Source organism: Eschscholzia californica, unplaced genomic scaffold (assembly GCF_041429995.1).
Source record: "Eschscholzia californica isolate CP2 unplaced genomic scaffold, dmEscCali1.0.p SCAF_4, whole genome shotgun sequence".
In the NCBI taxonomy this organism is placed as follows: Eukaryota; Viridiplantae; Streptophyta; class Magnoliopsida; order Ranunculales; family Papaveraceae; genus Eschscholzia; species Eschscholzia californica.
Genome location: NW_028238461.1, coordinates 25379026 through 25403029, shown reverse-complemented (window position 1 = coordinate 25403029; position 24004 = coordinate 25379026).

The following is a 24004-nucleotide window of genomic DNA, read 5'->3' as shown; positions in this document are numbered from 1 at the left end:
CTTCTGGACGCGTCTAGGACGTGTCCAGGTCGCGTCTAGGACTTGACCTGCAGCTGCGACAGAAGCTTCTGGACGCGTCCAGTGCTGCAACAGCAGCTACTGGATGCGTCCAGAAGACGCATCCAGCACTGGCCACAGGAGCTTCCTGGACGCGTCCAGAGCACTCGACCAGGCGCGTCTTGCAGACGCGTCTGGGAAGTCCTGGGTGTCTCGGACTAGGTCTGAGACACCACACACTGGTCCGGTCTAGCACCAAACGCGTCTGGGACTTGTCTGGAGCATGGAGCCAGGACGAGACCAAGCCTTAAAGGCCTCGGCCAGGACATGCCGGCCCTATGGGTCGTGCCATGTCCGGACCTTTGTCCGGACCCTTTTGTGGGCTTGGGTCGGGACTTGTCTTGGACTTGTCCCGGGCTTTTTCAAGGCTTTTTGGACCATAAAAAGGGACCATCATTCGAGAGGGAGTTTTTGCGAAAATTGAACCGGGCCATCCACAAGGCCGAAACAGGTTTCTCTTAAAATTGATTTATGAAATCATTAAGAACCAAGCCAAAGTTTTTCCAAAATTGACCCGGGCTTTCTAAAACCCAAATCGGAGTTTTTCTTAAAATTGATTTTAGAAACCATAAAAGATAAAATCGGAACGCACCACTAGTCGAATTCTTCTAATTTAGACTTAAGGTCCGCAATGTGACATGTGATGTCGAAAAAAGTATCTCCCGGATTATCATACATATATAATTCTTAGCCTTGATATATTATATGAGTGCATGTGATGTGAATACGGGAAACTAGTAGTATGGCCATAGATTTATTTCTTATTCTTGTTTTAAGCACGGATGGGTGCATGCTTTGTAATTAATTTCAATTTCAAATTCATACGATCTGCGAAGTTTAGGGTCTATGAGTCCATTGAAGAAGCTCAAGGAAGGAGTCCAAAGGCGAGTGGGAGAAATCAATGGAGGTTCAAAGATGGTGATCTAAGACGAACCAAAAGGCGAAACAAGAAGAAAACCAAAGGAGATTTGATCTTCTAGGTTAGGGACCATACTAGGATCCATGTCTGCTTGATTTACTTACTTATTTACGCTTTATGTCGTGGATGTTAGTTAGGCTAAATAGTTCACTATAACAAACGCCAGACTAACGTAAAAGTCCCTAAAAGTAATTTTGAGTAAAGTGCCTATCCAAACTAAGACACTCGTTGCGCCCTTGTTCGAGGAAGGTGGGTCGGCCTTCGCAGAGTACCTCCTCTAACTTGGGACAATGCGGGTAGGTCTATAGAAGAAGCCTACATGTCTAAATGGTTCTACTCAACGAGATCAGCAAGAGAGTCTTGGATACTCGAGGCAAAAGTATAGATTAGTCATTCTTCAATGAAATCTATCAACCAAGAGTCATAAGGTATGATCAGTGAAGTAGTTCGCTCACCTGGAACGACGGAGTTAAAGGGTAGGGCCCTAGTCCGCTTGAATAATGTGAGAAAACTAATGTTTTTCAAAAACGATAGCGAGTTTTAAAATTTTGCTATTCTTTTATGTAGTATTAAAGATGACACAAGGAAACGGGTTCAACCTTGAAACACACCTAAGCGAGGTGTTGAACGAAAACATCCATGAAGGAAGGGATCAAGAGATACTTCAAATATTGGATGAAGAGTTTGAAAACGAGCTAGATGTCTCAGACTATCCAATTTCAGAATTGGACTTTTTGATTACTGAAGAAGTAGAGCATCAAGAGGATAATCGAAAGAGGGCAGAACCGGAACCAATAACGTCTTGGATGTTATCAACCATAGAGGCTACTCTTGATAAGAAACCTCTTAACATGGAAGTCCCCGCCATGAGTCAACAAACTACGGAGTCACTCCAAGGAAAGTTGAGATTGGAGAGGTTTGATACCACCAAGAAATTATTGGAACTACGCCTCGAGGAAGGAAAACTAGTAGCCCCTCCTGTTCAGCAAATGATTGGACTCTTTGCTAAATAGAAGAGCTGGGTTCTCCAATTAGCCAAGAGGCGGCTAACGATATAATCCTTCATTCACTTCATAAAGGGTTCAACCTATTTCGGATGAACTACAGTATGAATGGATGGAACAAACCCTTGGAGGAGCTTGATGCAATGCTTCAGGCAGCAGAGGGATTTATAATGGACTTGGAGCCAAATAATAAGATTCTTATAACTCAAAAGAACAAGTGACAGAAGAAGAAGATACCTGCGTTGAAAGGAAAAAAGTAAACCTCAAAACAAAGGTATTCCTTGTACATCAAAATGTTTCTACTATAATGGAAATGACCACTGGAAAAGAAATTGCCCTAAGTTCTTGGAGGACAAGAAGAATGGAACAGTGGTTTCCACTTCAGGTATAAATCGTTAATTTATCAAATATCGTAAAATTCCCACACTTCGGTATATGATACCTAAAAATGCCCTATCATTGTGAATGTACAGGTGCAGCTGGGAACTGAATTTGACTAAAGAAGACAAGATCCAAGAGGGAGCAGAAGCCTAGACTGCAAAGGATGCTGAAAGGATCGAAGTCTACTTTAGGCACTAATCTAGATTAAATGTTTTTCTAGTTTTTAACATCATCTCGGTACTAAGTATTATGGAGATTCAATAAAGAAGTTTATTTCTAATTGAGATGTTAATAACTGCTAAATTTAACAAACTATACCGAAATATTCTAAACTTGGTTAAAAACCTATAATATAGGTTCATTCCAATCTAAAAGGGATGAGGGCAACAAGTCCACTATAACCAAAACATGAATCAAATTGACAAGAAAGAAAGTCTTAAGTCAGAAAAGGGATTGATCATCGATGTACTTCTAACCTATCCATATTTTGAATATCCAAAAGGATAAAGATGAAGAACACGAATCAAACTCTATATCCTCCAAAATCCACTAAGTCTAGACATAGCTTCCCATAAATTTACCGACATCCGTCTAAAAGGCTAAAACTTGTAAAGCGTTACAAAACTAGCTAGTATCTGACGCAATTTCTTTGGAAGAAATTTGGGCTTCTTCCACAACCAATCAAGAGAACAAAACGTTTGTTGCTCATGATAGTATTCTTATAGTAATTAGCTTCTCCAAAAGAAAAGTACTAATTATTACAAGAATAAGTGGGAGAAAAGTACAAGTCGAATTAATTCGATCATGAGAAAAATCATGAAGAGTCATGAAGAGTCATAAAGAACAATCATGAAACTTGTACAGGACGATTAAATTCGACCAAGAGCAACAAAACTGAGAGTACTCCAAATTGTTGTTCAAAAGTCCTTAGGGTCAAAAGTAATCTCTAAGACTAAGAAAATAAAGGTTGTTTCTGAAGAGATAAAAGACCTGCGCAGAGACGGAAACTGACTCTAGATTTTGCCTAGGAGCCAAAATCATCATGGAATCCATATCTCATCAAGACATGTAGCTTGATAATCTAAGTCAACGGAAGACCTAAATTAGTTTTCCAAAGTAGAAAACTGAGAAGGATGGAAACAATCATGTTTCCCAAAACTAGACAAGAAGAATAAGATTCTTCCAATCCAGTTATGTCTATAAGCATGCACAAAGAATCCATCGACGGATTAAAGCACGCAAGAGTTAGAATCTTCGATTCATAAAGGTAATGAAAGTAATTTTGATTCCTAAGGAATGAAGAAATTCTTGAATCGCGAAAATTTCAAGAAGGTAAGTGGGAGTAACAAACTTTCCTGGTCCGTATGCAAAGTACATACAAAAGATTGAGTACGACATAAGATGTTGTATAACAATAACGCACTGACTCAATAAAAAGGACCACACACAAGGATAAAATGTCATTTTGGGCATCTAAAGGTCTATAAGCATAGATCAAAAGGATGATAGGATTTGGAAGACTCAGTACGCTGAGACGCTTGAGATCCGAAACCGAAAATCTGACTCGGAAATGTCTAAAAGAATTTCGACCCAAAAACTCATGACAGAGAAGCGTTGCAAGACTCGGAATCTAAAAGACACCAAGGAAGCAAGCAAGCATGAGAGTGACATTTATGTCAATCATGTTGGACATGATTAGCATTTAAATATCCAAAGTCGGATTGAAAACTGAAACACTACTTAGAAACATCCTAGAAGGCTAAAGGATGATGTAGTAGAAAAGTTGAACATGTCATCGTAGCAAACTTTCAGACATGGAAGGAAAGAAGGCTAAAAGTGTTTAAGCCGGAAACTGTTGCAAATACTACACAAAGAATTAAAAGCCTTAACTCTAGTAAAAGTTACTAGAAATTATCAAGGTTGAAGAAAGCAATCTTCAAATTAATTGATAATTAGCAAAGTTTAAAACGGACTACATACGTAGTCAAACTAAACTGTCACCTAAGACATAGTATGAGACTCATACACAGTCTAAGGCATGAGGTAAATTTGGAACAAACCTCGACGAGTAAAACTGAGTGTGTAAAAAGAGTTTTACGAAAGAGGCTCAGATTTACAACTCTCGTTATCGGAATAATAGAGTTATTTCACAGTCGTCTAAAATTGGTTTAGTATTTAAACGACAGTCCACTTTTATAGTGTGTTTGTAGTTTGTTTCCATAGAAATAGTAGGTTTGTAGTTTGTTAGTTTGTTTGTAAAGAGAAGTTCTGAAGTTAGTTTGTATTTTGTTTCTATTGAGTTTATATATTGAGAAATTTGAAGTTGGTCTCAATAGGGTTTCTATTTCAAACAGTTTCACCTGATGTGTTTGACAAAACTCCCCAAATAGCTTATACTTTGCATTTTGAGAAATTCGAAGTTGGTCTCAATAGGGTTTCTATATCAAACAGTTGCACATAATGTGTCTGACAAAACTCGCCAAATAGCTTATGGCTTTGTCGTTTGTTTCTATTCAGTTTGCATTTTGAGAAATTTGAAGTTGGTTTCTATTTCATAGAGTTCATTGTTTCGCTTACAATCATGGAAACTTTAGTTTGACTCTTTCACATTTTATATCCAGGGTTTACATATTGCATCCAACAGTGTCCTCGACATCTCCAACTTCCATCGTCACCCACAGGTTAGTACTATTGTCAAACACATATGAAAATAATAAAAAAAAAAACCTCCAGAAAATTTAAATTTGTCCAGATACAATAGTACGTAGTAAGATGAAAGGTAGTACTATCATAAGAACTGGTTTGTTGCTTTTCCCCCTTTTTATTATCATAAGAAAGGAGTAGTTGAGATAAATATGTTTTATTGGAAAGAAGTATTCGCTTTTGGTTGAAAACACAAGCTAACATCTGAGATAAATATATCTTAATTGTTGCTTTTCCCCATTTTAATCTTTGTTTCGTGTGATTATCCTTATATATAGTTTAAACTACCAAAACTTGTTATATATATATGAACTGCCATATGATTATATATGAACTGCCATACGCCTATATATGAAATGACATTTGACAATGCATAGATAAGCTAGCCGCCATGTATCGATAACCCACCATGTCTTAGGTCAGTTTGGCTTTTTTTCCTATTGCTACTTTGACACCTTCCTTTGCCATATAATCATCCATTCACAAAGACAAAAGTAGACAGCTATTTCACTATCAGTTAGTGTATGTCTACTGTATATGCTAGGGATTTTTAACTGACTGGCACTTAGTGGCTGAAGTGTTGTATTTCTTCTCATCTACTTATATCATTGGTTTACTTGCTTGAAATTTTTTAAAACTACCCTTCCATATTTTCCTTACGACCCTATTATATATTGTATGTAGAGGTTTCACTTCCTTCAACGTCTCCACCAGCTAATTTTTTCACTCGCCCACAATGGTTTCAAATGAGAAACAAAACAAATTTTTTTTGTTATGATAGTACTACCTTTCATCTTACTACGTACTATTGTATCTGCACAAATTTAAACTATATCATAAGAGTTAAGTTAGTATTACGTTTGGATAGGGAGATATTATTTTCATCTATTTACCCTAAAATTATATAAGTGGTTACCGCGTTGTCTTAGTCTCATGTTTTACTATGCTATTGTGTACAGAGGGATCAAGAAAGGATTGTCACATCAAGGTGGGGATGAAGTCATCAAAAGACAATCATGCGAAAGAATTGCTCATTAAACCCTTCGATTCAACACGTGAGATTGATACACTTAAATATATACACAAATATATCTATAAAGGTGAAGATCATACAACTCTGCTGGTCGAAGCGGCAGACGAGATTAAACAATTATAAGCCGTATTACTTTTTTTTTGTAATAAAGTCCTTTACTATAAATTTCAATTTATAAAAAATTGATATTTTTATTTTCAATAAAAATATTTCGATTCTAATTACTGCCCATGTATTGGGAATAAAAATTGATATGTTTTCTTTGGGAGTAGAGTTTTCTATGCGGAGGACAATCGTCCTAGGTCAATACATATCACTAATGTACTCTCTTAAACATGTAATTGGTTTCTCCATTTCTCATTTCAGATATTCATGAAAGCATAACCTTAGTTTTAGTCATATATGAGGCCTTTTAGTGTTGAAGTGTAATATCATGACATTTTTATCGCATTCGATGAATTGTACCGTGCCGGAGGCACGGGTTATACCTAGTTATACATAATTTACGAAACTGTACTTGTCGTTTATAGTACATTATATGTTTTGTTGATTAATGTATTTGTATTTCTGTGTGTAGATTTAATTTTACAGATGGAATTTCTTACAGAATCATCAAATCTAAGTAAGACTACGAAACTAAAATCTGATGGTTGGGATAAAATATTTACTGAAACTGGTCAGTTGTTTCCTGGTGGTGCAAAAGCATTTCGATATGCTCTTCGACAATATAGTATAAACACAGGACATGATTTTAGATTCATAAAAAATGATTCAATTTCCATTAGAGAAGATTCGGTTCGTTTGTTGAATGACTCAGATAGTTGAGAAGATACTGCAGTGTACCTGTGTAAAAAACATTAAGTTCTGGTATAAATAATGTGAAATATTTGATAATTTACGTTGTATACATGACAAATGATGGTTTCCTTGTAATAAATAACACATAATTTACGAACTTGTTTCATAATTTGTATTTGATATGTGGTTATGTATGAGTAAAAACGAAAACAAATGATGTTGTAATGTTCGTAAATTGTACATAAGTTATGAACATGTTTCATAATTTGTAAGAGATGTTTGGTTAGATATAAGTAAAAACGAAAATAAAAGAGAGAAAGTGATATAGACGTTATGTATATTAACCCCCAAATTACGCTAAATTGATCTCAGAAAATTATACTCTTTCCAAATCTGAAAGTTAAGTGAGAGAAAGTGATATATACTTTTTGTATATTAACCCCCAATTCACGCTAAATTGATCCCATAAAATATACCCTTTCCAAATCTGAAAGTCAAGTGAGAGAAAATTGATTTGAATCGAAAAAAAATTACATAGTAAGAGGGAGAAAATTGATTTGGTTTCCAAATCTGTAAAGAGAGAGAAAATAGATTTGAAAATATCCGTTATTTCTTATTTAATCACGTAAATTGATATCGTTTCCAAAACAAATTCGTTGACAGAGAAAATCGATGATTTCGTTTCCTTTTTAAAACTAAAATCACGGTACAAAATGCCGTTTAAAATTTCGTCTGGCTCCACATTAAAAAAATCGCGGGAATTCAGTTTGGGACAGGAACGGTATATTGTTTAATATACTAAGAATTTTTTGTCAAAGTGCAAAAGGACTAAAAACTTATTTTTTTGAAAAGATTGGACCCTCAACCCTTTTTCAACATTATTTTGGGCCTCATACCCAGGGACCCTTTAATTAATATTATTAGTTGAATTATATTATCTATTAACAAATATAAAATTTATGCTAAAGTAAAAAATGTTTATTAATTAAATAACATTATATGGACTTAGATGCATACAGATTCTCCATTTCATGGTTGAGGCTTATTCCAAGCATGATCACTAACTCATGATACTCATTTCAATCATCAAATGAGAAACTGTGGTGATTTATATTTCCCTATTGTTTCTGCAGATGGGAGAGAGTCTGTTAATCCAAGAGGCTTACAATACTATAACAACCTCATCAATGAACTAATGAGCCATGGTAAGATGTATGTTCTATTTATATTGAACCCGGTAAGATGTTAGGAGTTGTGATCATACGGGCAATAGTACCACACTACATAATGTCCAGAATACTGAGTGTCTCTCCTCTTTACTAGCATAACAATACCAGCTAGACAGCAAAGTTATTCTTAGCATGCTATCAAGTTAGTTTAATTAATATTATTAGTTAAATAATATTATATATTCACAAATATAAAATTTGTGTTAATTTAGAGTAAAAAAACGTTTATAACATTATATGTTAATTAATTAAATAACATTATATGTTAATTAATTAAATAACATTATATGTTAATTAATTAAATAACATTATACGTTTATTAATTAAATAACATTATACGTTTATTAATGAAATAACATTATACGTTTATTAATGAAATAACATTATATGTTAATTAAATAACTAATTTATCAAATTATTTATTAATTACATTAATTAAGTTTATAAATTGATTTCTTTATCATTTTATTAGCTTTAAATTTACTACCTTTACTATTTTATTCACTAACTTTTAAAATTTAATGTATAATGTATGAAATAAATAAATAAAGTACATTATATTAAAAGCCAAATATATCATTTATGTTTATTTAAAGCAATTAATATTATTAATTAATAAATATTAATTAAATTAACATAAAAATAAGGGAAATGCTAAGTTTACAAAGAATCTTTGACAAGATTCTTCACAAAATTCTAAAAGAATGGTTTGGATCAAAGTCAACTTCGAAAAACTTTGATCAAGGTTTTTGAAGAAGAAAGAAGTTCTCGCATGAAATTTGAAATATGTTGAGGTTGATGAGGTCTTTTAAGGAGAGAGAAGCTCTGGCATGACGTAAGTCTAATGCGAGATAGGGTGTTATGTATGTCCGAGGGCCCGAACCCGCCTACGGTCATCCGCACTCATATTAACCATGGACGCTCGTTGTCCGTGTTCGATTGAAACTAATATTTTGTAGTGTGAGATATTAGGACTCCTCTTTTGAATTATCTTGTATACTTGTAACAATTTACCATATTAAAGGATGTATTTGATGGACCGTGTTTTCGATCTCGTAGATTCTATAGGGGAAGTGTCCTACTTACGGGGCGTACAACACGCTTCTACCCTCATGTTTCGGGATTGAGGTATCTTATGTGGACCCCCTAGTATTCTCTTAAAAATCATAGGGCAAACCTAATTGTATTTGAGCCAAGGCTAGGAGCCTAGGACGATTGTACCAACACCCAGTTATAAGTTTGAGTGGCAGACATCTTTCGGATTCAACCTTCCTGTTGACTTGATACGGGTTGACTCATTATGTTTTTGGTCCTTTCTAATAGTCATCGGACGACCACTTTTAGATCATCATATATATTAATGAGTGGAAGGTTTCAAGGGCTTTGATCACGGCATTGTGTATTAATGTCTAAGGTATATATTGTTCATGTGTGATCTGATACAATGGTCTAACTTAATTAATCACTTTTGCGCAATACCAAACTACCTGAAACCTGATTTTTCCTGCTTGTAGGGGTGGGGAAAAGGCCCGCGAACCCGGATCGCCTACCAACCGCCCGAGCCCGATGTGACCGTGGGTGTTCGATGTACAACACAAACACTACCCCTTCGGACCGCTAAATTTAGTCGGACGGGCACTGACAAAAATCTCTAACTGACATTTCGCTCGAGTCCGACCGATAAGCCCGACCGATTGATATTTTCGACTTACTTAGACATTGTAAATAGATAGTTATAATAATTGATATGGTTAGCATTTAGACTACACACTTACACATATTTGCTTGAAAAGACTACGTTTCATATTCATAAAGTTTTAAAACTTAATGAGTATGTTTAATGGGGCTTTGTTTTGGTGAAATCTTAATGAGTATTTTTTAATGAGTATATATGTTTAACTGGATCGAAGATTTATGATAGTTGATCAACTGACCTGAGCATTGAGCATATGAATCTAAAATCTTTTTCAATTGATTGATATTGATTTCTGACGCCTTCCCAAAGAACAATAAATCGTCAGCAAACATCAAATGACTCACACTAGGTGCATACCTATTTACCTTAAGTCCATTATAAAGTCCGTTAGTTTCAGCTTGTACTACTAACCTCGTAAGAGTTTCAGAACATAATATAAATAAGTACGGATTTAATGGGCATCCTTGTCTAAGTCCTCTTTCACTTCGAAAATAACCCTTAGGTCTTCCATTCAATAAGATAGAAAAGGATGCAGTCGTTACACAATTCATTATGAGAAGGTGAGTATTAGCAATAATACAATAACGAATAAGAACTGCACTTAAGAACTTCCAGTCAACCCTGTCATAGGCTTTTGCCATGTCGACTTTCAAAGCGAATGAACCTTCCTTAGCTGAGGTATTAGCCATAGAATGAAAAATCTCTTGAGCCACTATAATATTATCTGAAATTTGTCGTCCCGGAACAAAGGCGTTCTGAACTTGAGAAATTATTTTCTCCAATATAGGCCGAAATCTGCATGTCAGAATCTTTGTGATAACTCGATATAATACATTGCAAAGCGATATTAGTCTATAATCCACCGGAGTTTCTGGGTTTTTGATCTTCGAAATCAATGTTATGTATGTATGATTAAGATTACCTGGGAGACGACCTGAGTAAAATATAGATTGAATTTGTGAAGTGACATCATCACCAATAATTTTCCAACACTTTTTATAAAAAATCGCCGAAAACCCATCTGGTCCTGGGGCTTTGCATGCCTTCATGGTCTTCAGAGTATTCCAAATTTCTTCCTTCGAAGGTGGAGTCGACAGCATAAAGTTCTCCGTAGCAAGTAGTGGACGATTTGTCAATGTTAGAGCTTCAGGAAATACCAAAGTAGTCTCTGCTCGTGACACCCTGAAAAAATGATCTACAAAAACATTAGAAATTTTAGTGGGGTCAGTTGACCAAGATTGGTCTGCCAACTTCACAACATTAATATTGTTTTTTCGTCTTCTATTAAGAACCGACAGATGAAAGAACTTTGTATTTCTGTCATTATCAAGAACTCAATGCTTTTTTGCCCTCTGACTCCAAAATAATTCCTCCATTTTCCTCAAACTAGCAAGTCGCTCGTAAGCCTGTTTTTCCATTATGATATTTTCCTCACTTGGTTGTAGATTTTGAGCTTCAAGAAGTTCCTCTTCAGCTTCTTTAATCTGATTAAACAGGTGACCTACCCTCGATTTACTCCACTCTTTCAACTTCTTTGCCATTTGAGGGAGCTTCTGTGTGAATACCCCATTCGATTGATTCCAACTATTTTCCATAACTTTATCAAACTCCTCATGAACTGTCCAGTGAGATTCAAACCTAAAGGGCACATTACCTCTAAGCTTTGCCTTTTTGTTTTTAAGATTATCGGAGCGTGGTCACTATTGATTTGAGGTAGGTGTTTAACATGAGCATTCGGGAATCTGATTCTCCAATCCGGGCACACCAAAGCTCTATCTAATCTTTCTCGAATGTGATTTTGTATCTCTCTACCATTAGCCCAAGTATAAGCTGGTCCAGAATATCCAATATCTAGTAGATTGCAATCATCAATCATCTTTCGAAACATGCCCGCCGCCTTTCTATTAAAACCTGATCCTCCCCACTTTTCTGTCTCTCCGGAAATAGCATTAAAGTCACCAATAGCACACCAAGGTTCACGAATTTGATTACTAAATCTTCTCATAAAGTCCCAGAAATACACTCTATCATTAGTACACGGAGGTCCATATACGGCTAATAAGCTCCACTTCTGAATAATTCCAACCTCTTCGATTCTGACATGAATATGATTTAAGGAGTGAGAAACAATTTCTATTTGGACGTCATCCTCCCATAGTAGCCATAACCCACCACTAAGACCATTTGACGACACTATAAAGGAATTCTTATACACCACCTTCTTGACCCAGTTTTCCGATGAACGTTGTGATAACTTAGTTTCAGACAAAAAAACTATGGCTGGTTTAATTGCCCGGAGGAATGAATTCAAGGATAGAATAGTCGGGTCATTCCCCATTCCCCGACAATTCCAGCTTTGTATAATCATTGAGTTTGCGGCCTTTCAGGGCTGGCCGCCAATACCCATTCATTCTCTGTGTTATCATTAGTCATCTTACTCTTCTTACCATTATCTTTAATCGGATCTTCATCAACTAAGCTTAACTCACGCTCACGTTTACTTCCTGAGGTAGGCTTCAGTTTACTCGTATCCTTATTACCCATTCTAGCAAGTTTTTCTATCGACCTCGGGTTTACTTTGAGCCCAGCTTGTTTCACTTTATCAGTTAGATTCACATTCTCGGGCAACACCAAAGAACTTGTCTTAGTCTTCTTGTTGTTCCGCATAAGCTCACTTGTTTGAAGAGTGGAAGTCAAACTATCTATTTGCATGGGAATTGCATTTTGCCCATTTGAATCATCAGAAGAAACTATATTGGGCCTAATACTCACTCCAGGTTGACTTTGGTCCATATCAAAAGTTTTGGTTAATATTTGAGTTCCCTCCACAATACCCATTTGAATAGCCAAATTAGCCGTTTCCTTAACTATCTCAATTTTGCTCAGATTCACAATATCTTCTTCCATAACAGTTTGATTTTTTTGAATATTATTGTCCCTAGAATGCAGCTTTTCATAATTAGCATATGAGTTATTCTCAGAATCCCCCACAACAGTTTTTGGAAATTTTCCCGATTGAGCCGAATTGTATCTTCTGCCATAGATTTTCTCGGATAAGCCAGACCTTTCTTCTCCGTTGAACCTTTGCCGACCTTCAAACTTGATTTTATCTCTAAAACCCGCTTTCATGTCGTCACTATACTTTGGCATTAAGAGTTTTTTAGCTTTTTCTTGAATATCAGCTGGCCATTTATTTGAAATCTTTTCACGAAGCTCCGCTCTCAAGACACAGTCTGCCATTAAATGACCCAACTTACCACAAAAGTAGCAACATTTGACAAGTTTTTCATATTTAATTTGCAAAGAGCATTGTCTCCCATTAGATAACTCAATCACTATATCAGTTTTTAGAGATTTTGTCACCTCAATTCCTATTCGAGCCCGAGCATATTTACCCCATTTATTTATCTCTTCCTTATTGATACATCTGACATCTCCAATTAAGCTTCCAATTTTTGTGACTGCTTCGGCTGTTAAGTATTCGATAGGTAATCCATGAATTTGGACGTTGAATTCTATTTTATTAAATAAGTATTCAGAGGATAATTTATTCTTCTCACAGCGTTCCCACATGAGAAGATCGTTTTGGATGGTCCACGGAGATCCATCCTCGACCTTCTCTCGATCAGTTGTAAGAGCGAAATTTACCAAGTATGAGACTCCATGAAACTCCTTGAGCCATATTTTCCCTATAGGTTTCCACACTCTTATAAGAATCTCTTTAAAAACATTCAAGTTCATAGTTCTTCCCGAAATAAACTTGATAGCCAAACATTTTCTACTTTCATCTTCTTCCACAGCATCTTCTTCTGAGAGTTTCAATCTATTGTTATCTTCTTTACCCATGAAGTCCCCCATTAGGGCAACCATGGCTTCATATTCATCCTCCATATTATCTAACCAAAACTTAAAACGAGAAGAACCCTTCTCAGAGAGAACGTCTCCTCAGCGAGACGATAGAGAGAGAAAGGTCACCCCCCCCACCCCCTACCCCCACCAAACATGGGCCCAATCTCAAATTTTTAGTCTATATAATAAAACAGAAGTGAAAACGATGACTGGGACAAACATCCTTTTTTAATAAGGGATATTGTCTAGAAGCCCTTCTCAAAATTTAAAATATAGTCCTTCGTAGAAATAAAGTTACCTATTTAAAAAATAATAATCCTTTCCTTCTTAGAACTAAAAATTCTAATTTAAGAAAAAAAGAAACAAAATAAATTTCAAGGGTTAAAAAAAAAGAAATTAAAATCTCTTTCTCTCAATAAAATAATACCTAATTTAAGAGAAAATAATACAAAAAAATAATAACTAATAAAAATCTCTCTCTCAATAAAATATAACAATAAATTTTGTCACATTTGATTGATACAAGTGTCCGTGGCCTAAGGCACGGGATATACCCTAGTAGTAAATAAATTATGTAGAAATTTTTTTTTTTTTTTATGAAAGTAGGCATATGCCTAGAATTTATTTATTAAATCAAAATATTGGCTTTATCCGTCGCCAATGGACTTACAATACAATTAGGGGTATTAGGAACCTCCCAAATTTGAGTTACATTCTCATTAAGAGCGAACTTAGCTAATAAGTGAGCAACTTCATTAATCTTGCGCGGACAATATTGAAATTGAACGTTTTCAAAAATTGCGATTTCGGATTGTATTTCCGATACTACATTCCTGATCCTCCACGGAGGGTCTTCATCTGATTTTGAACAAGCTTCAGTCACAACCATTGCATCTCCTTCGATAACACAATTCCAACTATGTAATGATTTCGCTCGAGCAATGGCTAGTTTAGCCGCCATTGCTTCAGCTACTAATGCGTTCGGAACTGTGATGATCTCTGTGCAGGCTGTAACAAAGTTTCCCTCATAGTCTCTAAAAACTACTGCAATTGCCGCTACCCCTTCCTTAAACGCCGCATCAAAATTAAATTTCATTGATTCTAAAGGAGGGGGAACCCACTTCACCAATTTCACATGGTCAGAAACTCTCACCTCGATTTCATGATTAGGCTCTGAAAGTGTATATTCTCTTAACAGGTTCAAAGCTTGAGTAACAATTGAATTTATGCACGGAGTCGTACCCTCGAACACTTTCTTATTACGAGCTTTCCACAAAAACCAACTCGTATAAACTCTCAAGTGTATAGTAGTCTCATCCTCATCTCCCAACAACCAACTTACCAAACTAGTCTGAAAAGTTTCAACACCATCTAGCCGAATCAACAAAGGTCGACTACTCCAAACTTCTCTAGCAATTCTACACTTGCGGAACAAGTGATCAATATCTTCGTCTTGTTCATCACATAATGCACATAGCTTGGATACTACGTGATTGAATTTTAGTTCTCTCTTTTTAGTAGGTAATGCATTATGGAGGAGTCTCCATAAGAAGAACTTTACTCTTGGCATTATATTTAGTTTCTTCCAAAACTGGTTCCAAGTGATACTCGATGGCAGTTACGTATTATGCGAAGATGAAGGATTCGCTGTCTCGATTGTTTTATAAAGAGATTTAGTGGAGAAATTACCTTTCACCGTATGAATCCAGAATAATATGTCGGTTACACCTCTTCCATTTAATGGTATTTGTAATATAGCACGAGCCGAAAGTTCATCGAATATATTCTCTATTAATTCCCTCTTCCAAGACCCTGAGGCATCAATTAAGTCCCTCACCAAGAATAAATTTGGGAGATCCATGTCTTCATATTTTTTTCCGGCCTTGAACCCTCTCAAATTCGGTACCCAAGGATCGTCCCAAATTCTAATGTTCCTTCCATCTCCCACCGAATAACACATCCCCTCTTTGATAAATTTTCTCATCAATAACATACTTTTCCAGGTAGAGGTCATAGATGATGATTTGGCTTCATAACTCCAAAAGTCTAAATTCCTTAGGTATTTAGCTTTAAGTAGCCTAACCCAAAGCGTATCCGGTTCTGTAACAAACCTCCACACCAATTTGCCCACCAAAGCCTTATTCACAAATCCCATATTACGAATGCCAAGACCTCCTTCTTCTTTACTAGCTTGTAGTCTTCTCCAGTTCAGGTAATGCATCTTTGTGGTTTCCGTATCATGACCCCATCAAAAGTTTCTTTGGTGTTTCTCAATATTATCTATAACACCTTTAGGAGCTAAATTTGTCGAAAGAAAATAAATGGGGATAGAAGCTAATTCACTCTTCAGAAGGATCGTTCTACCGGCGTGAGAAAGGGTGTTCCGTTTCCAGCCCCTTAATTTTTGTTCTATTTTTTCCACTATAAAGTCATAAGATGATAACTTATACTTGGGTTTCAACAAGTAATTACCCAAATATTTATCATCTGACTTCATTTCCTTAACTCCCAAAACATTAAGCACCATTTCCTTCCTTTGCTGGTCACAATTCCGACTAAACTGGATCGAAGATTTATGATAGTTGATCAACTGACCTGAGCATTGAGCATATGAATCTAAAATCTTTTTCAATTGATTGATATTGAGTTCTGGCGCCTTCCCAAAGAACAATAAATCGTCAGCAAACATCAAATGACTCACACTAGGTGCATACCTATTTACCTTAAGTCCATTATAAAGTCTGTTAGTTTCAGCCTGTACTACTAACCTCGTAAGAGTTTCAGAACATAATATAAATAAGTACGGACTTAATGGGCATCCTTGTCTAAGTCCTCTTTCACTTCGAAAATGACCCTTAGGTCTTCCATTCAATAAGATAGAAAAGGATGCAGTCTTTACACAATTCATTATGAGAAGGTGAGTATTAGCAATAATACCATAACGAATAAGAACTGCACTTAAGAACTTCCAGTCAACCCTGTCATAGGCTTTTGCCATGTCGACGTTCAAAGCGAATGAACCTTCCTTAACTGAGGTATTAGCCATAGAATGAAAAATCTCTTGAGCCACTATAATATTATCTGAAATTTGTCGTCCCGGAACAAAGGCGTTCTGAACTTGAGAAATTATTTTCTCCAATATAGGCCGAAATCTGCATGTTAGAATCTTTGTGATAACTCGATATAATACATTGCAAAGCGATATTGGTCTATAATCCACCGGAGTTTCTGGGTTTTGGACCTTCGGAATCAATGTTATGTATGTATGATTAAGATTACCTGGGAGACGACCTGAGTAAAATATAGATTGAATTTGTGAAGTGGCATCATCACCAATAATTTTCCAACACTTTTTATAAAAAATCGCCGAAAAACCATCTGGTCTTGGGGCTTTGCATGCCTTCATGGTCTTCAGAGTATTCCAAATTTGTTCCTTCGAAGGTGGAGTCGACAGCATAAAGTTCTCCGTAGCAAGTAGTGGACGATTTGTCAATGTTAGAGCTTCAGGAAATACCAAAGTAGTCTCTGCTCGTGACACCCTGAAAAAATGATCTACAAAAACATTAGAAATTTTAGTGGGGTCAGTTGACCAAGATTGGTCTGCCAACTTCACAACATTAATATTGTTTTTTCGTCGTCTATTAAGAACTGACAGATGAAAGAACTTTGTATTTCTGTCATTATCAAGAACTCAATGCTTTTTTGCCCTCTGACTCCAAAATAATTCCTCCATTTTCCTCAAACTAGCAAGTCGCTCGTAAGCCTGTTTTTCCATTATGATATTTTCCTCACTTGGTTGTAGATTTTGAGCTTCAAGAAGTTCCTCTTCAGCTTCTTTAATCTGATTAAACAGGTGACCTACCCTCGATTTACTCCACTCTTTCAACTTCTTTGCCATTTGAGGGAGCTTCTGTGTGAATACCCCATTCGATTGATTCCAACTATTTTCCATAACTTTATCAAACTCCTCATGAACTGTCCAGTGAGATTCAAACCTAAAGGGCACATTACCTCTAAGCTTTGCCTTTTTGTTTTTAAGATTATCGGAGCGTGGTCACTATTGATTTGAGGTAGGTGTTTAACATGAGCATTCGGGAATCTGATTCTCCAATCCGGGCACACCAAAGCTCTATCTAATCTTTCTCGAATGTGATTTTGTATCTCTCTACCATTAGCCCAAGTATAAGCTGGTCCAGAATATCCAATATCTAGTAGATTGCAATCATCAATCATCTTTCGAAACATGCCCGCCGCCTTTCTATTAAAACCTGATCCTCCCCACTTTTCTGTCTCTCCGGAAATAGCATTAAAGTCACCAATAGCACACCAAGGTTCACGAATTTGATTACTAAATCTTCTCATAAAGTCCCAGAAATACACTCTATCATTAGTACATGGAGGTCCATATACGGCTAATAAGCTCCACTTCTGAATAATTCCAACCTCTTCGATTCTGACATGAATATGATTTAAGGAGTGAGAAACAATTTCTATTTGGACGTCATCCTCCCATAGTAGCCATAACCCACCACTAAGACCATTTGACGGCACTATAAAGGAATTCTTATACACCACCTTCTTGACCCAGTTTTCCGATGAACGTTGTGATAACTTAGTTTCAGACAAAAAAACTATGGCTGGTTTAATTGCCCGTAGGAATGAATTCAAGGATAGAATAGTTGGGTCATTCCCCATTCTCCGACAATTCCAGCTTTGTATAATCATTGAGTTTGCGGCCTTTCAGGGCTGGCCGCCAATACCCGTTCATTCTCTGTGTTATCATTAGTCATCTTACTCTTCTTACCATTATCTTTAATCGGATCTTCATCAACCAAGCTTAACTCACGTTTACTTCCTGAGGTAGGCTTCAGTTTACTCGTATCCTTATTACCCATTCTAGCAAGTTTTTCTATCGACCTCGGGTTTACTTTGAGCCCAGCTTGTTTCCCTTTATCAGTTAGATTCACATTCTCGGGCAACACCAAAGAACTTGTCTGAGTCTTCTTGTTGTTCCGCATAAGTTCACTTGTTTGAAGAGTGGAAGTCAAACTATCTATTTGCATGGGAATTGCATTTTGCCCATTTGAATCATCACAAGAAACTATATTGGGCCTAATACTCACTCCAGGTTGACTTTGGTCCATATCAAAAGTTTTGGTTAATATTTGAGTTCCCTCCACAGTACCCATTTGAATAGCCAAATTAGCCGTTCCTTAACTTCCTCAATTTTGCTCTGATTCACAATATCTTCTTCCATAACAGTTTGATTTTTTTGAATATTGATGTCCCTAGAATGCAGCTCTTCATAATTAGCAATTGAGTTATTCTCAGAATCCCCCACAACAGTTTTTGGAAATTTTCCCGATTGAGCCGAAGTTGTATCTTCTGCCATAGATTTTTTTCGGATACTCCTGGGATCTTGGATTTGAACTCCGGCCAGACCTTTCTTCTCCGTTGAACCTTTGCCGACCTTCAAACTTGATTTTATTTCTAAAACCCGCTTTCATGTCGTCACTATACTTTGGCATTAAGAGTTTGTCAGCTTTTTCTTGAATATCAGCTGACCATTTATTTGAAATCTTTTCACGAAGCTCCGCTCTCAAGACACAGTCTGCCATTAAATGAGCCAACTTACCACAAAAGTAGCAACATTTGACAAGTTTTTCATATTTAATTTGCAAAGAGCATTGTCTCCCATTAGATAACTCAATCACTATATTAGTTTTTAGAGATTTTGTCACCTCAATTCCTATTCGAGCCCGAGCATATTTACCCCATTTATTTATCTCTTCCTTATTGATACATCTGACATCTCCAATTAAGCTTCCAATTTTTGTGACTGCTTCAGCTGTTAAGTATTCGATAGGTAATCCATGAATTTGGACGTTGAATTCTATTTTATTAAATAAGTATTCAGAGGGTAATTTATTCTTCTCACAGCGTTCCCACATGAGAAGATCGTTTTGGATGGTCCACGGAGATCCATCCTCGACCTTCTCTCGATCAGTTGTAAGAGCGAAATTTACCAAGTATGAGACTCCATGAAACTCCTTGAGCCATATTTTCCCTATAGGTTTCCACACTCCTATAAGAATCTCTTTAAAAACATTCAAGTTCATAGTTCTTCCCGAAATAAACTTGATAGCCAAACATTTTCTACTTTCATCTTCTTCCACAGCATCTTCTTCTGAGAGTTTCAATCTATTGTTATCTTCTTTACCCATGAAGTCCCCCATTAGGGCAACCATGGCTTCATATTCATCCTCCATATTATCTAACCAAAACTTAAAACGAGAAGAACCCTTCTCAGAGAGAACGTCTCCTCAGCGAGACGATAGAGAAAGAAAGGTCACCCCCCCCCCCCCCACCCCCCACCCCCACCAAACATGGGCCCAATCTCAAATTTTTAGTCTATATAATAAAACAGAAGTGAAAACGATGACTGGGACAAACATCCTTTTTTAATAAGGGATATTGTCTAGAAGCCCTTCTCAAAATTTAAAATATAGTCCTTCGTAGAAATAAAGTTACCTATTTAAAAAATAATAATCCTTTCCTTCTTAGAACTAAAAATTCTAATTTAAGAAAAAAAGAAACAAAATAAATTTCAAGGGTTAAAAAAAAGAAATTAAAATCTCTTTCTCTCAATAAAATAATACCTAATTTAAGAGAAAATAATACAAAAAAATAATAACTAATAAAAATCTCTCTCTCTCAATAAAATATAACAATAAATTTTGTAACATTTGATTGATACAAGTGTCCGTGCCCTAAGGCACGGGATATACCCTAGTAGTAAATAAATTATGTAGAAGTTGGGATGAAAATCAATACTAAATCTACTTCAAACATGCGCTTTCCCTTTTACTTTTATCCAATTTGTGCAAATGGATAGATAAATAAAATTGATTGTTGTATTCCCTTGATATTAGATCAATTGGATTTGTTATTAACAAACCAAATTAGATGCACCTATAAAATTATTCCCAAAAATGTTGATCAACATTCACAAACATATTAAGACTTTTGTCCCTCCGATAAAATTTGACTTATGCATCATGGTGTGCAACAACTAACAATAATGGACACTACACTTTAAAACATAATAGTGTAAATAGCATCATCTATTAGTCATATATAAATACTCTTAGGCAAACCATTAAGATTAATGAGAAATAGAAACATACCTCTTATTGGGGAATAAACAAAAGTTTTAAATAGCACCCACTGTTTAGATTTTGCCCCCTAGTATCGAGATATGCTTTCTTTTTCGTTGAAACGTATTGAGATATGCTTGTTAATTAGTGCAACCAATATAATAATACGTTGAGGATGATTGAAATTCCCTAAGTCCTCATGCTTTTGTAACTTCGACAAACAATTTCGTCAGTATTTTGTTGTGCTCTCTCCTTAGCCAAAAGAAGATCCACATAATTCAATTTAACTAATCAAACCACATACTCTCACGGAGCGCTTCTATTCTAAAGATTGAAAAATTTGTGGTGTTCATCTTAACATCACATTTGTTAGTTCCATGAGGTTTAATGGGTTTTGGTAGTTTGAACCTTAGTGTCTTCACATCTTCCAATTTAAACAAGACACTGAAAAACAGAGACAAACTCACCGTCCTTGAGATAATGGTTCATTTTCATAGAGAGAAGGAAGATAAGTATTTCAATTCATTTTCTTTTTCTCTTCTTCTTGCAATCTTCATGCATAAATAGAATTAACCATCTCACTGTTTAACCATCATGGCCTCCCATTATGGTATCATTCTTTATACAGTGGTTTCTAATGCCCCTGTCTAGGGTGGACTAGCCATTGCTATCTATCTCTCGTCAAAATGACTTGACCTCACATGAAATATCATAATGGCTCATCTGTTCTTAGTAGTCTCTATCTCCAGAATAATGCTTTAAGATTGTTATAAAAAAATTGTCTTCGGTAAACAAATGAGTGGGATAAAGAGGGACGGAGATTAGAGGCTTGAAGCGTGTACTAGGTACACTTTCCTTAAAGCATTATTTGTCCCCTCTCGATCGAGATTACTTGAAGGTTATAGGCAAATTGCTTCCCAAGATATGACAAGCTTTTGTGAAACCACACCAAGTAACTTGTGGAGATTTCACTTAAGGAGCATTAGAACATATTGGAGATGGCAAAAGTTTTCCGACATAGTCTCCACATATTTTTACAAAAATCTTAAATCTGTTTTAGAGACAATCTAATTTATACAAAATAAAAGGACACTTCTCAAGTAAAATCTTTTGACAAAAATATATATCTCCCCACATATTTTTACCAAAAGACATAATGATTAGAGGTAAATTTCAAATTCAAATCTTTGATAATAAATTTCAATTTTATAAAAATAAGTTAGTTGATTATTTGTCCAAAAATTCCAACATTAGCACACACACAAGAAAAAAAAAGTCTTTAGGTCTTCAAAGTGAAATTATTGACAAATGTTAGGTTTTTCGTAGTAATATCGAAATTTCCGTTGAGAGCTTCGTCAATCCAGTTATTGTTCATGATAAGCTGAGAAACAGTAGTAAGATTAGAGTTTTGATTGTCGCAAGGAGGATGGTGCATAGATGGGATCCATTTATCTTTCCATATATTGATCTTTTCTCCGTTATGTACTTCCCAAGTGGTAAGTTCTTCAATATGATTGAGGTGTTTACTAATGGTTTTCCAGTTCCAAGAGTGGTGGGACTTGGCTGGACCAGGATTCTCCGTGTGATGGAAATATATTTTGACTAGTCGCCTGAACTTCATAACTAACAATTCAATTTAAAAATTCTCAAATTCTAAGTTGAGAAAACAATATAAGATCCAAATGTAGAATACCACAAATTTATCATTATTATTATTATTATTAATTTGGTGCTTAGTTACATGACTTCAAGTAATTAACATTGGAGATTCATGTAAATCAACACAAGTAATACTATGGAAAGAGAAAACAAGTTGAGGTATTGATTTATGTAGTGGGGCACTCATCTAAACACTGTTTTTCACTCATGTAACCACATACGTGTTTATTACCGGGTATGAAACAACACCAACATTGCATTGTATCTGAATTTTGGCAAATTCCTGCCATACACGACCTAATTTTCCTCCCACCGAATTCCACCTCTGGCTTGGCCTGTTCTGACTCTGTCGTCCCAAAATCAATGCCAATATTCTCATCCTCGTTTGGGAGCACCTTTCGATTCATAGCACCTATATTTATAATTTTATCATTAAATTGAAAAAAAATACAACTAACACCAACAAGGTTGGCATGTTAATATAAGGTGTTTGTTGTTTGGTGACACACCCTAATCTTTGTTGTAGATAATCAAACAGTTGGTCTTCAAAGTTTGAATCGATTTTTCTCTCCCAGAAATATTCGGGACAAAAAACCGATAGACATTAAAAAGTAGTGTATATCAAAGAAATAAGATTAGCATGACACAAATTTCCAAGACCAAAAGAACTGAATTTTTTTGACATCTAAAGATTGAATGTTTTTATTTCAACAAAAAAAAAAGGTTGAATGTTTATTTCTCAGATCGCTAAAAAATTTCTAAATTTTTGTGGGGAAAGTATAGGTTTCCTTGAATATTTTGCTTACTAGAAAACGAAAGAAACAACAAATATACTTACATTGGTGAAGAGCAAAGAGATTAACCATGACCAAAAGAACTAGGATCAATTTAGTGGTTGTCATTGCTCAAGAGAGTTACAGACTAAGTAAATGATTTTGATGGATGTTTAGGGGTTATTCTTTGGGTTTTATAGTTATCTTTAGGTCTAAATATAAAATGTTTTATGAAAGATTTTCTAAATCTTACATCAGATTTCAAATTAATTTACTTGTAATTTTTGCCATTTAATATGGGAAGGGTGTGCTCTAAAATATCAAAATCTCACTTTCCATATTCTTTTGTTTACTTTTTTAACTTTATGAATCTTCACATATTTAGTGTATATTTAATGATAATATTTAAGAAAAATTAGTCGAATGGATTTTCATTAATGATTTTTAGCTATTACATTTGTATTTAAAGAGAAATCATAACAACCAAAAACAGAAAAATAACTAACTCTTCTCTTCTCTAACAAACTAATAACAGACTTATGTGAGACGGATAAGGTGTGACTCGAGTGGATGAGTGACACACCAACGTCAACTAAGAAAACCGACATATAAGTCGTGATAAGAAGAAGTTAGGCTGGACAAGGATTATCCAGCACTCTAGCGACAAACATATCTCTGTTACCCTCCCTCAAGCTAGGCTGAGGATCGAAGACTAAGCTTGGATCTATGAAGAGCGCTGTGGACCA